This window comes from Silurus meridionalis, chromosome 26 (genome assembly GCF_014805685.1).
Source record: "Silurus meridionalis isolate SWU-2019-XX chromosome 26, ASM1480568v1, whole genome shotgun sequence".
NCBI lineage: Eukaryota > Metazoa > Chordata > Actinopteri > Siluriformes > Siluridae > Silurus > Silurus meridionalis.
In genome coordinates, this window is record NC_060909.1 from 14,429,182 (window position 1) to 14,446,361 (window position 17,180).

Genomic DNA, 17,180 nt, shown 5'->3' on the forward strand with positions numbered 1-17,180 from the left:
TGATCCATATGGAAGAAGATGGTGAAGGTAAGAAATATGCAGGCTGCCTGCTTTCAAATAGGTGTCCAATGATTGATAAATTAATATTTAATTACCAAATATTGTACTCTAATTGAAGTAGCTGTTCAGTAGGATCATGATTTTGCAGTGGCGGGCAGTGCATTTGGTACCTGGGCCTTCAGTAGGAACTTACCTGACTTAAATCACCTCTTAATACCACCACTTAATACGTCACAATTATAGAAACTATCATTACTTTACACAAACGCAATATAAAAACGTGTGGCACTACAGAGAGAGAGAGGCATTTTGCATATGGAGGGTGAATACCATTTTACTAAAGCAAGAAACCCAGTTAAGACAACTCCAAACCTCTACACTACAACCGCAACTGTGCACCTACACCATCTGGAGCAGTTCAGAATTAATATTTGTCTAATAACATGACAAAAACATAAAATAATTTATTAAACTACAACCTACTCAGATGCATATTCAGAATTTGTACCACTCCTTAGAAGCTGTAAGCCAGTGGTGTGTTTAGGCCAGCAAAGAAGGGCCCTGACGGCTTACCACTGCATTTTACAGATAGTTAAAAAAAATCTTGTCTTTAGTTTTAATTGTTTAGATATATTACTTGAATCTCTCAGTATTATTAAAATTGATATTAAATATGAAGTGTCATAATTTTGTGACTGTGACTGTATATTGCAGTATGTCTATTATTTTTATATATTAAATATTTACATGATAAAAATGTGCTTCAGCCAGCTTTTTAAATAGAAGGATCTTAAAAAACCAACTGTATTACAAAGTGTATTAATTTACTCACACATAAAAAACATTATACATATAAAATATACAAATGTACCAACTTATATTAAATATATTAAGCAATCAACTTCTAATAAGTACCTAACTTCTAATCTTAATAATATAACATTAATGAGTCAATTTACCAAAAATACACTTAAATTGTGTAAGAAAGAAAGAAATTGGCAAACATATTTCACATCCTGTGTATAGCAGTGCAAGTACATTATGTTGCAATACATGGCAGGATTATACACAATCAGGAAGTAGTGATATATAGAATTGACTGCAGATTCACAGGTGGTCTTTAAACACTAAATTTTCCCTTTAAAAAAGTAAAAGAAAATTTAGAGTTACATCATTATTTTTATTCAGCTTCTTCAAGTGTCGATAACATTCAAGATAAAACTTGTACAGTGGTACCGCGACATACGAGTTTAATTCATTCCGTAACCTTGCTCGTATGTCAAATTGCTCGTATTTCAAAGCAAATTTCCCCATTGAAATTAAAATAAATGCCATTAATCCGTTCCAGCCTCCAAAATGCCACCCCAGTTTTTTGTTACGTGTTTTTGAATGAGAAAATTGTATTTATAAATGACAAATATTGTATAAAAACATAATAAAAGAGAATGTAAAGATATAAAAGGGTTTTATTCAGTGTATTTTCCTTGGAGATGAGACGACTTGAGCTAACGAAAACGCCGGTGGGGTGTGTGTGTGTGTGTGTGTGTGTGCGGAGGGGTGGTAGAGGCGATAAGCGGAGGCGGAGGCAAAACTCGTTTTTTTACTATCACTCCTGCACACTATGTATCCCTAAACTTTACAATTTTTACTTTTTTTTCTTTGCTTATCTTAATTTCCGTCACAATCTTCGCTTTCTGGCTTCGATTCGCCATCTAGCAGTGGCATCTCGAGCTCGTACCTCATGTATCAAAGCAAAAAATCAACTGAGTGACCGCTCGTATCTCAAAAAACTTATACGTTAGGGCACTCCTATGTCGAGGTAACATTGTATTTCTTCATTTTGTCACTTTAGTGCCCAATTGCAATAATGACATAATCATTCTTCTTTTTGGTTCAAACTAAATGTTGCAGTTCATTCAATTTCACCAATCAGAGCCAAGCTTTTCAAATCAACAGGTAATTGTCCAATCGCATGCTGGCATATAAAGCATATGACATAAAGTACCTTTCATAGACCCTTTTAGTGCCGACGGCATGATGACGTCACGGCGCCAGCTGGAGGCGGCCAATACAAACCAGCACAGAGTCGATTCACAAAATAAGCATCATTTGTGTTGGTGCCTGAATCGATGGAGTACAGGATCTCATTTTAAATGATATTGCAAACCTGCTGCGACTGCCAGATAACAAAAACGAGGACAGCTGTGCTTAAACACAAGGAAACGAGCGGACTGAACTGAAACGATCATCAAAAGAGCACAAATCATATCAGGTTACAGTAAAGTTATTATTGTCTTTTGCGATATGGTTTGCTTAAGTGTCTAAAAATTATAATGCATGTGCACCTTATCAGAAATTAGACAACAACTGAATTGATTTATAATTTAACGCTACGTTTTAGCGTGTAATTTAGTTAACTGCAAGCTAACGACCAGACACTAAACATAAAGAAAACTGTTTGTGTCGTCTCCCTTTCTGCAGTTATCATACAGTAAGTGTAAAACTGAACAACTGTAGAAACAGAAAGGTAACAGTGAACAGACCCATTTTATGTGTCAGGTCTGTGTACAAGTGTGTGCATTTACTAACGTTTGCCATGTTAGTAGGCAACCTGAAGGGCAGCTTGTGACGTACACAGTGAGGTACTTTTTTCCTCCACATTAGCCCCGCCCACAAAACCACCACAAGGTTTAATAACTGAAAAAGGTAATATTTAGTGGCATTGCATTCATTGACACAGATTTATTATTTTTATTGGAAATTGTAAATAAAGTTGTATTATGTTCTCTATTTCCACATCAATTTGGATGCCTCCCTTCCCATGTCAAGTCGTTATGTAACCTCTTAGCTTCCATTAAATATAATTAAAAAAAAAAAAAAAGTTTTTTTTAATATAATGTTTGTGTTTATAAGAACAAATAAATGCATGCAGGTTGTATTGATGTGAGGGCAAATAAATTATGGCAGAATCTTATTTTTGGGTGGAATATAATTTTAATTGGTGTTTATGTTCATTCAGCCCAGTCTGACAACTATAATGCCTTTTTTTGATTGATATATATTTGTAATTGCAGATGTGTACAAAGACTTAATTAAAAAAGGGGATGATTTTAAGAGAGGAGAAGACATCTTGAAGACCTATACACAGCAAGAAAAAAAACTATTGAGACTATAAATGTTTGTGATTATCTTACATTCAGGATTGTTGTACTGTTAAACAGCAATATTTTGCTTGCCTTTGGTGGTATAAAATGTTAATTTTGTAAATATACATGTTGTTTTTAGGTCACAAGTACCTCAATCTCAACCACAACTGCAAATATCTCAAAATGCAGCTGATGTTGCAATGGGAGACCAACTTAAAAGAGACCTCCAGATTTTGCACAGGAAAAAAACAGCTACTGTTACCTCCACTCCATTGTTGAATGACTGGGATGACACTGAAATTGACTTGTTTCAGAACAGAGAAGAATCAAGGAAGAGAGCAGTAAGCAAAATTTTAATTTCATATCAAATAATGTGAATGGTATATTTCTCTCTGATTCCCACAGCATGATGCTGCCACCACCATGCTTCACTTTAAGAATGGAATTGACCAAGTGATGAGCGGTGCCTGATTTCCTTCAGACATGACGTTTGCCATTCAGGCCAAAGAGTTCAATCTTTGTTTATCATGTTCTGAGTGTCCTTCGGGTATGTATGTATGTATGTATGTATGTATGTATGCAACAAAAACAATTAGATGCAGCTCACCGGTAAGTGGCGCTATGGTGAGCTATTTTTAGAAAAGGCGATGACGAGAAACCATCCCAAGTTGCACAGAGTGGCCTCCACTCGAAGAGAACACTATCCAGAGGCAGGCCTGGACGAAGTGGGAAGATCCACGTACGTTTTCAACCTCGACTTGAACACTGAGACTGTGTCTGAGTCCTGAACACTGATTGGAAGGCTGTTACAGAACTGTGGGGCTTTATAAGAGAAAGATCTGCCCCTGCTGTAGTCTTCATTATTTGAGGTACCAACAGATAGCCTGCACCTTTTGATCTAAGTAGGCGTGGAGGATCATACTGGTACAGAAGTTCACTCAGATACTGTGAGACCGTTAAGTGCTTTATACGTCAGTAGTAGTATTTTATAATCAATGCGAGATTTGATTGGGAGCAGTGTAGACTGATTAAAACAGGGGTGATTTGGTCATATTTTCTAGATCTAGTGTGGACTCTTACTGCTGCATTCTGAACTAACTGAAGCTTATTTATGCACTTACTCACACACCCAGACAGTAAACAGCGTTACAGTAGTCTAATCTAGAAGTAACAAAAGCATGAACTAGTTTTTCTGCATCCTGTAACGACATCATATTTCTAATTTTAGCAATATTTCCAAGGTGAAAGAAGGTGATCCTGGTGATATTATTGACGTGAGCCTCAAAGGAAAGTCTAGGGTCAATAATCACACCAAGGTCTTTGACAGCTGTACACACTGAAACAGAAACACCGTCCAGAGATGCAGATAGTCTAAGCTGAATGTATAGTTTTATTTATGTCTGTACTTTGAGAGTCACTAACAGCTGAAACAAAATTCCTTGTGTGTCAACCCACTTGGCCAATAAACCAGATTCTGATTCTGATATGAGGCTCATCTTACAGCTCAAATTAAAGCCCGAGTTCTGGAGAGCTGTGTCTTCCTGCATCCCCAGAATTGGTAATGATTTTCAAAATTAATAGTTGCAATAGTTATTTGTAGCTCTCTAATTGTGTATCCATGACCACTTAAACTTTGTCTCAAAGCAGCTTTACACAGATAATGTGGTGATTAAAAGTGAATATGTTCTTTATAAGTATGTTTGTCCCTGATGAGCGAATATGGCAAGGAAAAACTCCCCGAGATGGCATAAGGAAGAAACTTTGAGAGGAACCAGAATCAAGAGGGAACCCATCCTCACCAACTTCTATTCTAAATTTACATGAATATTTTATATTTCATGTTTAATCATGTTAGAATTAAGTATTAAAAATGGGTGCAATGTAGAACATTTAACTTTTTCGTCTTGAAAAATTAGAAAATTCAGAGAAATATCATTACATCATATTGTATTGCAATACAAAGGTAAACAAAAAAATAACAGTGGAAAACTTTGCTTCTGTATTTTAACAGATTATTTTTTCTCTTTTCACAGACACTGTAATAAAATAATTTCCAAATACCACAGTGTCTGAGGTGCGAGCCCTCATTCGCAGAAAATGTAACAATGAGGCCTACTCAAAGAAAAGTGGTCCTGCACTGTGAGGGTATGGTGACTGTTAATTTATGTTTGTTTTAAACAGTGTCCATTCTACAACTGTTTTAGATTTTTTTGTGTTTTGGTTTTTGCTTGTTTTTCAAAAACACTTTGCTTCTGCAATTAGTTTTTTAGTACATTTTGTCTGTTTGTGCAGAAGATTACTCTGTTTCTTGTGAATTAAGTACCTTTTAGTTTTTGAGTTTTCTAAGACTGTGTGCATTTTATAAAATTTTTTGTGTTTTTGTTGTACTAAAGGAGTATATTGCACTGTATTTTTAATACAGTCAAAATATTTTAATATAATTCTGAATGATTTAGCAAAACATATTCTTAATATACTAATGCAGCATTCTAGTGTTCTGCTAATACATTCCTAGTGAGCTGATATGATGTAAATATACTGGGAACACATTCATTTGAAGCTTAAAATATACTTCAACTGTACTTTAAGCAGTGTTGGGGGTAACGCGTTACAAGTAACGTGCGTTACGTAATAATATTACTTTTCTGGAGTAACGAGTAAAGTAGCGCGTTACTTTATAAATTTACACATTAATATCTGAGTTACTTTTTTAAAAAAGTAATGTGAGTTACTTTTCAGTTAAACTTTCAGTTAAATTATTTTGCATAAAAAAATAAATGAATTAAAATGAACGTAGTCACGTAGAATTGCGCACTCATACATGCGAGCCGCGGGAACAGAAGCTGGTCAGAAGCGGAGATGGCAAACCAGAGCATTACATTACTGTGATGGAAGTATTCTTATTATTTTGAAATAGTGGAGAAAAGGAGAAAGGAATAATGGTTAAGTGTAGATTATGTGTTGGTGAAAAGCTCTTGTCAACTGCAAAAAATACCACTTAAAAAAAAAAAATCTGCATGCAAAGCACATCACTACAGGTGTGTGTGTGTGTGTGTGTGTGTGTGTGTGTGTGTGTGTGTGTGTGTATAATGTTAAATATATGGAAATGGAGACAGAAATATAGAAAACTTTTGCCGACTTTCCACCACTGCAGCTCTGTGGACTGCTCAGAATAAAAGTTTTCCGTGGGAGACACATGTACGATGCCATCACAGCGGAGAAAGAGACCAAATTCACAGCTCATTTGCTCTTTGTGGGAAGATAAACTGCCACGGTCACTGATAATAGCGTGAACTTTGTAAAAGCGTTCAGAATGTTTCAAGCTGATGATGAAGCAGAGAATGATGTAGACGAGGACGAGGTCATATTTACGGAATTGCATGTTTTACGAGATGACAGCGAGAGGTATGTTCCCCTTCCACATCACTGGTGTGCAGCCCACACATGTCTTTTGCCCTAATATAACTTATTTCTTAATGGCAATTATCTATATTACACCTGTTACACCTGTAAGGCGTGAAAGAGATACAAGTATCGCAAAAGTAACGCAAAAGTAATATAACGCGTTACTTTCCATAAAAAGTAACTAAGTAACGTAATTAGTTTCTTTTTTGGGGAGTAACTCAATATTGTAATGCGTTACTTTTAAAAGTAACATTGCCCAACACTGACTTTAAGTATAGCACAAAAGTATATTATAAATATAATTTAAAGAAGTACAATTAAATTACACTAAGTTGTTCCATTTTAACACAACTAAGTATATTAAAATATATTGCAAATACCTTAAAATTAATCTTAAACTTCAAAATTGTGGCCTTAGCTTTGTCATCCAGAGAGAATCCGACCAAAGATCATTAAAATAATTACCTAACTAAATTTATTCAACCTGGCTATGGTTCCGACAATGTTTGCCATCTGTTGAATATAATAAAACATTTGACTTTAGATGGTGACTAGTCTGTTCTAATATCACTGGATGCAGAGAAAGCATTTGACAGAATTGGGTGAAGGTTTTTATTTCAAGTGTTGGACAAATGAAATTTGTTTAACTAAATACATCAAACTAGTCAGACTTCTTTACTCTAGCCCATCAACTGTGATTAACACTAATGGATAATTATTAAGTGGATTTTCAATTCAAAGAGTTTGCTGCCCCTGTCATCACTTCTAATTGCCTTGTTCATCGAACCCATGGCAGAAAGCATCCGCATGCAAAGGGGCATCTGCAGAATGGAACAATGTCTAAGCAGCGAATTGAGCAGAAATTGAATAGGTTGACCCCTTTACCAATTTCTTTCTTTGAAAGAGTTAACACAATCAAAATAAATGTGCTCCCCTGTTTACTTCAATAACAAATCAATAAAAGTATAATAATAATAAAAAAATTCATCCAAAATGCATGTTGTGTAAATCATGTGGGAAGAATATTAAATACAAAGCTTACAAAAGCATCCTAATTAGAAAATTGGGTACATCATATTTAAAAAAGTTGTTCTTGATGTATCACTAAATATTCAAGATTAAAATTTTCAGGATTCATATTCTTACACTGTCCAGCCTAAAATTAGTCACACACTTTAATATTTTGTTAGACCACCTTTAGCTTTAATTATACAGCGCATTTGCCATAGCATTCAGCTTCTGCAATGTCACAACAATTATTCCTATCCAGAGTTGCAGTAATTTTCGTGTATCTTGTAATGATGATGGGATAGTCAACGAAATGGAACAACGAAGAATTTGGGGGAGATTCGCAAAGAGCTGCAAAGAGCTGCAGCTGGTGTCAGTGCTTTAAGAGCCACCAGGCACAGACGTATCCATGGGCTACAACTGACACATTCCTTGTCAAGCCACTCCTGAACCAGAGACAAAGTCAGATGTGTCTTACCTGGGCAAAGGACAAACAGGACTGGACTGTTGCTCAGTGGGCCAAAGTCATCTTTTCAGATAAAAGGAAAGAAAATGTTGCTTTTCATTTGGAAATAAAGGTCCCAGAGTCTTAAAGAAGAGAGGAGTGGCACAGAATCCAAGTTGCTTGAGGTCCAGTGTAAAGTTTGCACTGTCTGTGGTGGTTTGGGGAGTCATGTCATCTGCTGGTGTTGGTCCACTGTGTTTTATCAAGTCCAAGGTCAGCACAGCTGTCTACCAGGAAATATAAGAGCATTTAATGCTTCCCCTTTGCTGACCAGCTTTATGGAGATGCTGATTTCATTTTTCCAGCAGGATATGGCACCTGCCCACACTGCCAAAAGCACCAAAGGTTGGTTAAATTATCATGGTGCTGGTGTGCTTGACTGGCCAGCAAACTCACCAGACCTATTGTCAAGAGGAAAATGAGAAACAAAAGACCAAAAATGCAAATAAGCTAAAGGCTGTCAAAGAATCCTGGGCTTCCATACCACCTCAGCATTGCCACAGACTGATCACCTCCATGCCATGCTGAATTGAGGTAATTAAAGAAAAAAGAGCCCCTACCAAGTATTTCTTCTTCTTTTTCTTTCAGCTGCTCCCATTAGGGGTCGCCACAGCTCAGCACAGATCATCCGTCTCCATAGTACTCTGTCCTCTACATCTACCTTTTTCAAACCAACTACCTGCATGTTTTCCTGTCAGCGAGCCACCAGCCACGCCTCCCTTCAACATTCAACACACTCGCTCAGCCTCTCCCTCCTAATAATTTACCCGTCCCCTTAATAAGGTCCCTCTTCCCCTTCTCTCACTGTCCAATCTACAGTTTACGACCATAGATCATCCGGACTACCTACTGTTCTTACGACCGCCTGAGTTTCCCATGCTCCTAGCTACACTTCAGATGAAGCATGACTCAGTTGAATTTATCGTTTCCTGCTGTTTTGTTCCGGTTCCTGGCGCCTGGTCTATTCATGACATCCTCACTCTCCTCCTCTTTTTCTTCACCTCCAAAACCATCCTACACCTTTTAAGATGTAGAGTAATATGTTTGAATGTGGAAAGTAGTGAACTGCATCAAATGTTGTTCGTTAGTTGTATAATTAAATCACACAATTTATGTAAGATAAAAAAAATTATTACAATAATTTCTTTTTTACTGTTACTGAGTAACAGTTACTGTAACAGTTACTGTTTCTTTTTTACTGTTACTAGTTATTTCGCTAATGGACTGTCTACACAAAAACTTATGCTCACTTGGACACATTGATCATTTCTCACCTCTCACCCGTGTTATTGCACAGACTGTTTACACAAAACTATGCTCATTTGCACACTGCTCTTCTTCTACTGTATTGCTGCTCACCATTAACTTATTACCCCGTTTTCTGTTTATAGTAATAGCAATAGATTATGTTCACCGTTCACATCCTTCTGTAAATCTCTGTGTATGGTAATAGGCATCTGTATATCATGTTCACAGTATATACGGTAATTTTCGGACTATTAAGCACTGAATTTGACAAAGATTTTTATTTTGAAAATAAATACGCCGCACCTGTCTATAAGCCACAGGTTACTACATTGAAACTAATGAACTTTACACAGGCTTTAATGAAAGATAGTGTCTGTTACACTGCTTGTCTCAAAACAGTAGCCTATCAAGAAAGTCATTGTTCACTGTCTTCCTCCTTCCTTTCACAACAATTTCTTTTGGCATCATTGTGCGTTTAAAAATCACCATCGGTGACTCTTTTCTCCCGATGCAGATGAAGTGCGTTTTTTCATGCCTGGTTGTTTTCAGCGTCAGGAATGATTCGCATTTCCTGTAGACAGTCCGAGTGAGCGGCAGGTCAAATGTCAGAGGAACATCATCCTTATTTATGATATGTTGCGGCCCGATTCAGTGGGAGCGCATCTGATTTAATATAAAGAGTTTCATTGGTTTACCTGAACCCGTTCGGCTATTTCATTGGTCTAATGTTAGGGCTCAGTTTTTTGGCTTGAAGCTTGTGAAACCGGGAAAAACCCAGGAAAAATCCATATATTTGCTGCTTCGTTGTTTAAGCCGCGGGGTTCAAAGAGTGGAAAAAAGTAGCTACTTATAGTCCGGAAAATACAGTATATATTCATCTGTATATTATTGTTCTTAGTACATATATATTCATATTCATCTGTATATTATGTTCATAGTACATATATATTCATCTGTATACTACATTTATAGTACATATACATCTTTAAATTACTGTTTATAGTCCTATATTACCATTCTATTTAACTAATGTAAATCATGTAAAAACTGTATATCCTGCACTTGCTGATATTGCACTCTGGTTAGACCCAAACTGTACTTGTACATGTGTAATGACAATAAAGTTGAATCGAATCTAATCTAATCTAGTAATCATCATAATCATCGTCATTACCGTCAACATCATCAACAATGAATAATTCATTATATAGACTAGTAGTATGGAGACACTTGACTTTGGTAGTACTTCCCCAAACTGATATCACTAAATTTGAGTTAAACAACTGAAAGTGACACTGATACCTGTCTATAGATGTGGTTGCATTAGATTTAAACTTAACTCAAACTAGGAGAAGCAAACCTGTTCCAACATCACATTGGCCATGTTCACAATGCAAACAGTGAAAGTTTACATGTAATGTTTATGAGAAGTATATAAACCCCTATTAAATTCATAGGTTTCTGTGATGTTAAAGATAATTATGCCATAATATTGATGCATCAATCAGCTACATTTAAGTGAAAAGCAAATATATTGTTGTACAGTAAAATAACCTTATTGCATACATGTGCAAATCTTTATAACTGGGTATATAATGGGACACAGAATTTGAACTAATGTTCCAACATAATTATCTATTGAAGTGGTTCTGATAAGTCCCACTATGCTGTTTTTATTTCCACTGTCAATAAAGATAACTATTGTTCAAATGCCAAAAATATTTCCATTTAATTTTCCAAAATGTCAGTCGCCTTGTTATTTTTAAGAAAAATTGCAAAAATCAAAAATTGTATGCTATCCATCCTTGGAAGTGCATGTGCCATAAAGCGGATTAACTCTTGAGTACAAATGTAATAATAGTCTTTTATTAAACCAGTTACTCATGATGTGTTGAAGCAACTGTAGATAGTTCACATTCTTGAACTTCATTTTATGGTCATGCTTCCTTTTCTTGCTCGTGTCCTTCACTGTGACATTCTTAGATTACCACAAGGAGCTCTGGGTTGAGGCAACAACACATACAAGTGCTAAATTTGACTGTGTTGACAGTACTACAAATTATGACACCCTAATTTTAGAGATTCTATTCACTCATTTGTTTGTATGCATGAAAATATCTATTTAAAATGTTCTAAGTAAAAAAAGAATCAACATGATTGAATGTTAAGTTAATTTCAGCTGTTAGGAAGTTTGCATAAATTACATTCTTTAGAACTGTTATGCAAAATGTCTTCTATCAAAATATAGAATTAAAATAATAAAAATCTTTGTTTCATGAGAAATTATATTAATATTATTATTTTTTTATTTACCAAGAAAAGACAGTGCTAGTGGTTACTGTATTGATTTATATAACTTTTTTGAGACAATCTGTATTTTGAAAAATACTATAAGAATAATACAGCACAAAAATACAAGGAGAGGACGGAACATGATGGATCTTGTTTACACAAACATCCCCGGCGCGTATCGTGTGGAGCCCTGCCCCAATCTCTGCTACTCAGACCACATCTCTGTTACACTAATTCCAGCATACAGACTGCTCATCAGATGCTCAAAACTGGAGGACTGTTTTGAGTGCACTGACTTGGACATGTTTAGCGAGGCTGCAACCAATGGCTTCCATCAACTTGGAGGAGTACACATCAGCAGTGACCAGCTACATCAGCAAGTGCTTTTATGACGTCGCCATCTCCAAGAACATCACTACACGCTCCAACCAGAAGCCGTGAATTACCATAAAAGTGCGTGTGCTGCTAAAACAAAGACACTCCGCCTTCAAAGCAGGGCACACGCCAAGAGAATCCACGACCACTTCCAGGACAGCGAGACACCTGGCACAAGTGTCAGGGCATCCAGGCAATCACAAACTACAAGACAACTTCACCTGCTTGTGACCATGACACCTCCCTCCCAGATGCGCTGATCGACTTCTACACCTGGTTTGAGGTATAAAAAAACACAGAGTGCTCAGCCCAATGCTGTTCACTCTGCTGACTCACGACTGGGTAGCAATGCACAGCTCGAATTATATCATCAAATTTGCTGATGACACGACCGTGGTGGGTCTCATCAGCAAGAACAATAAGTCAGCATACAGAGAGGGGGTGGAACAGTTAAAAGCCTGGTGTGGGATGAACAACCTGTTTCTGAACGTTGACAAAACAAAGAGATGGTTGTGGACTTCAGGAGAGCACAGAGGGGCCATTCTCCACTGATCATCAATGGATCCTTAGTGGAGATTGTCAAGCGCACCAAATTCCTTGGTGTTCATCTGGCAGATAACCTCACCTGGTCACTCAACACCAGCTCTATCACCAAAAAAGCCCAGCAGCGTCTCTACTTCCTGAAAAGGCTGAGGAAAGCTCATCTCCCTCCCCCCATCCTGACCATGTGGGGACCATCGAGAGCATCTTTAGCAGGTGCATCACTGCCTGTTTTGGGAACTGCACTGTCTCAGATCGCAAGACCCTACAGAGGATAATGAGGACAGCTGAGAAGATTATCTGAGGCTCTCTCCCCTCCATATTCATGGTAGATTTACACCACAAGCCATTTACACCAAATAATGCAACAGCATTGTGGACGACCCCACACACCCCACACAAACACTCTTCACCCTCCTGCCATCAGGAAAGCGGTTCTGAAGCGTTTGGGCCATCACATCCAGACTGTGTAACAGCTTTTCCCTGCAAGCCATCAGGCTCCTCAACATAGAACTAAACAATTACACACATACACACACATACACACTTACTCAACTGTGTGTTACTGAACTGTACAACCAGAACTCAACACACACTCATTACTCATCTCAATCCATTCCACCACCATTTATGTATTATTTATACTTGTAATACTAATAACCATATTATACCTTTTACATACTTTTTTTTGCACCTCTCGACTACTGCTACTGCTGTTTTTGCATTGCATTGTGTTTGTTTACATATACTCATGTTCATAGTCTTTTATAGTCCTCTTTGCACAGTACTGTATATTCCGAGTATACATTAGGTTTACTGGTCGTCACTATTTTGTTTTATGTGTATTTGTCCCACACTGTTTTGTGTTGTCGGTCTGCACTTTTTTTTTGTCTGCACTGTTTGCACTCGATCCACTTAATTCAGTTAAAATATCAGAGTATAACAAAAAAGGTAAAGGCCATTAAAAAGGTAACAAAAAGCATCTTAGAACAGTTTGGTTTTAAGTTTTTAAACTGACTATGTTTGAGGAACTAAAAAGTTTTTTCCAGAGATTAGCAGCATAGTAGCTGAAGTCTGCTTCATCATGTTTTGTTATGATGCTGGGAATTAATACATTTGAGATGTATAAACAAGCAGCAGTGCTTTGAAGTCAGTTCTGTCACTCAGTGAAAGTCCTGTGTAAAGACTTGTATTTGATTAATGTACTTACTTCCTTTGGTATACTTTAGCATCTGGGTTGTGTTTCCTGGTCTGTTTAGGAAGGCCTAAAAATATTTTTTCATTTTATGTTTTGACATAAGGTTTATGTTTGCCTATGTCAGTATGGTAGAAAGCTGATTGTTATTTCTTTCTTGACCTAAAACAACACACCAAAGGGGGTTCTACAGAGGCAAGGATCATTTTGGAGGTTATACAAGTGATTGCAGGATTACAAAGCATTCCTGCAGCATGTCATCCGCTTGGCCTGATCTATGCAGTCAATCTGAGCTATCCCAAACCCCTGAGATGCACATTGGAATTCTTAAAAAAAAAATGGTTCTGAACTAAACAGTGGGAACTGTCCCCAAAGATTATGTCATTAAAAAACAAGTTGTTGACATAAATGTGAGAGGAAGAGATAATGCCAAAATGCATAGGCACATAAACATACATCTGTACACACATAACAGATCATCATAGCAGCATACTGATAGCATGACTAAGATGTGTAAATGTTCTAAAATGTAGACCCTTTAGATGTTGTTTTATTGAAGATTGTTTGTCTTTGAATTTTAATTTTAATAAATTAGTTGGTTCCAGATGTGTCCATGGTAAAGTTGAGTGTGACATGGAAATTAGATATTGATATGAAACACATGGACACATACTTAGAGTGTACGACTGATATAAAGTATCTAAAGTAAAGACATCTAGTGTGCATAAGAGAGTATTATGTTTTTGGAATGATATTTTGTTAAATGTAAATTATTAAAATTGGCTACAGGTTCGTATTTGTGTGCTGATTTTAAATGTATTTGATGTACTAGTAGTAAATCCACCTGCTATTCACTGTATCAGTAGTAATAGTAGTAGCAATAACAGAGTGTACTAGTGGTAGTATTAACTTAAACTATTACTTATTATTACTTATTTTACCTGCGGGTTTTTGCAGGCGGGAGCGGGCAAAATAAAATTTTTCCGTCCTGTGCAGGTCTTTAGTCTGATCTTCATTTATCATCATCAGTCGGTAAGGAACAATTAGCGCTCTCTAGAGCATCAGTGACATCAGGTGAGCACATACACTACATCAGTGGTCCCCAACCCCCGGGGCCATGGACCAGCACCGGTCCGTGGGTCAATTGACACGACCACACAGAAAGAATACATAGCTTTCTATATTTCCATTTTATTTATTATCTAAATTCTGAACTATGTTTTATTTTGGAAAATTACCGAATTCTCTCCGCCACATCTGTCTATGACTCACTCTTGATTCAGAAAAAAGATGCTTCCCTCGGTCATATGTCTAACCTACATCCGCTACCTTCTTAAAGTGGCTTCTCCGGCCGCTAACACATCATACATTACCGCTAAATTGTAACCCCCCCATATATATATATATATATATATATATACTGGCGATCAAAATCAGAGAACAATTTATAAACAATTGAACAATTCTGAAATAATGTCATCTTCACTGCTCAACAGTTGAAGGAGTTTTTGTCCTGTCTATACCATATTATATTTGTTTGCAATTACAGAGGATAAACGTTTTTCGTAGTTTTTCACCAGGTTTGCACACACTGCAGGAGGGATTTTGGCCCACTCCTCCACACAGATCTTCTCTAGATCAGTGAGGTTTCTGGCCTGTCGCTGAGAAACACGGAGTTTGAGCTCCCTCCAAAGATTCTCTATTGGGTTTAGGTCTGGAGACTGGCTAGGCCACGGCAGAACCTTGATATGCTTCTTACAGAGCCACTCCTTGGTTATCCTGGCTGTGTGCTTCGGGTCATTGTCATGTTGGAAGACCCAGCCTCGACCCATCTTCAATGCTCTAACTGAGGGAAGGAGGTTGTTCCCCAAAATCTCGCAATACATGGCCCCGGTCATCCTCTCCTTAATACAGTGCAGTCACCCTGTCCCATGGGCAGGAAAACACCCACAAAGCATGATGCTACCACCCCCATGCTTCACAGTAGGGATGGTGTTCTTGGGATGGTACTCATCATTCTTCTTCCTCCAAACACGTTTAGTGGAATTATGACCCAAAAGTTCTATTTTGGTCTCATCTGACCACATGACTTTCTCCCATGACTCCTCTGGATCATCCAAATGGTCATTGGCAAACTTAAGATGTGCCTGGACATGTGCTGGTTTAAGCAGGGGAACTTCCTGTGTCATGCATGATTTCAAACCATGACGTCTTAGTGTATTACCAACAGTAACCTTGGAAACGGTGGTCCCAGCTCTTTTCAGGTCATTAACCAGCTCCTCCCGTGTAGTTCTGGCCTGATTTTTTACTTTCCTTAGGATCATTGAGACCCCACGAGGTGAGATCTTGCATGGAGCCCCAGTCCGAGGGAGATTGACGGTCATGTTTAGCTTCTTCCATTTTCTAATGATTGCTCCAACAGTGGACCTTTTTTCACCAAGCTGCTTGGCAATTTCCCCGTAGCCCTTTCCAGCCTTGTGGAGGTGTAAAATTTTGTCTCTAGTGTCTTTGGACAGCTCTTTGGTCTTGGCCATGTTAGTAATTGGATTCTTACTGATTGTATGGGGTGGACAGGTGTCTTTATGCAGCTAACGACCTAAACAGGTGCATCTAATTTAGGATAATAAATGTAGTGGAGGTGGACATTTTAAAGGCAGACTAACAGGTCTTTGAGGGTCAGAATTCTAGCTGATAGACAGGTGTTCAAATACTTATTTGCAGCTGTATCATACAAATAAATAGTTTAAAAATCATATATTGTGATTTCTGGCTTTTTTTTTTTAGATTATGTCTCTCACAGTGGACATGCACCTACGATGACAATTTCAGACCCCTCCATGATTTCTAAGTGGGATAACTTGCAAAATAGCAGGATGTTCAAATACTTATTTTCCTCACTGTATATACAGTAAAACCCCGTTGTATGAGCATTATTCGTTCTTGAAAATTGCTCGTAGGTCCATTTGCTCGTAAGTTTGAACTGATTTTCCCAATAAGAATAAATGTAAAAGTGATTTAATCCGTTCCGAGATCTCATTTGATCGCTTATTTCTGCACTTAAAAAGTATTTGTAGCCATTTTAACAAATAAATACACCACACATTACCGTAATGTGAACATAATGTAACACTTACTCATGTGGTAGTGGTTGATTGTGAGTGTAAAACACGCACCACTCTCGAAACCTTCTTGGTTTCCATGGTAATTCTATTTACTTTCCTTTTCACAGCACCAGCACTGATTTTCTTGGGATACATTTTTCAAGATTTCTAGTGAAATAAAAATATAAAACTAAAAAAAGTTAAGTTTTTGCTGCACTGAACAACGAGAGCGACCGAGTGATACGTCATTAACTAAGCGACTGATGCGACCCTCCACCGAAAACGGTGAACCAGCAGCGTGGGTTTGCTCGTGCCTTCGAAATTTGCTCGTGAAACGGTAACATTTTGCGAGTGAGTTTGCTTGT

General features: G+C 37.4%; 1 protein-coding gene across 8 annotated transcripts in view; it reads right to left on the reverse strand.

Moving 5' to 3' along the window:
- tnnt3b (troponin T type 3b (skeletal, fast)) overlaps positions 1–17,180 on the reverse strand; it is a 61,176-nt gene that overhangs the window by 37,113 nt on the left and 6,883 nt on the right. The window lies entirely within an intron of this gene.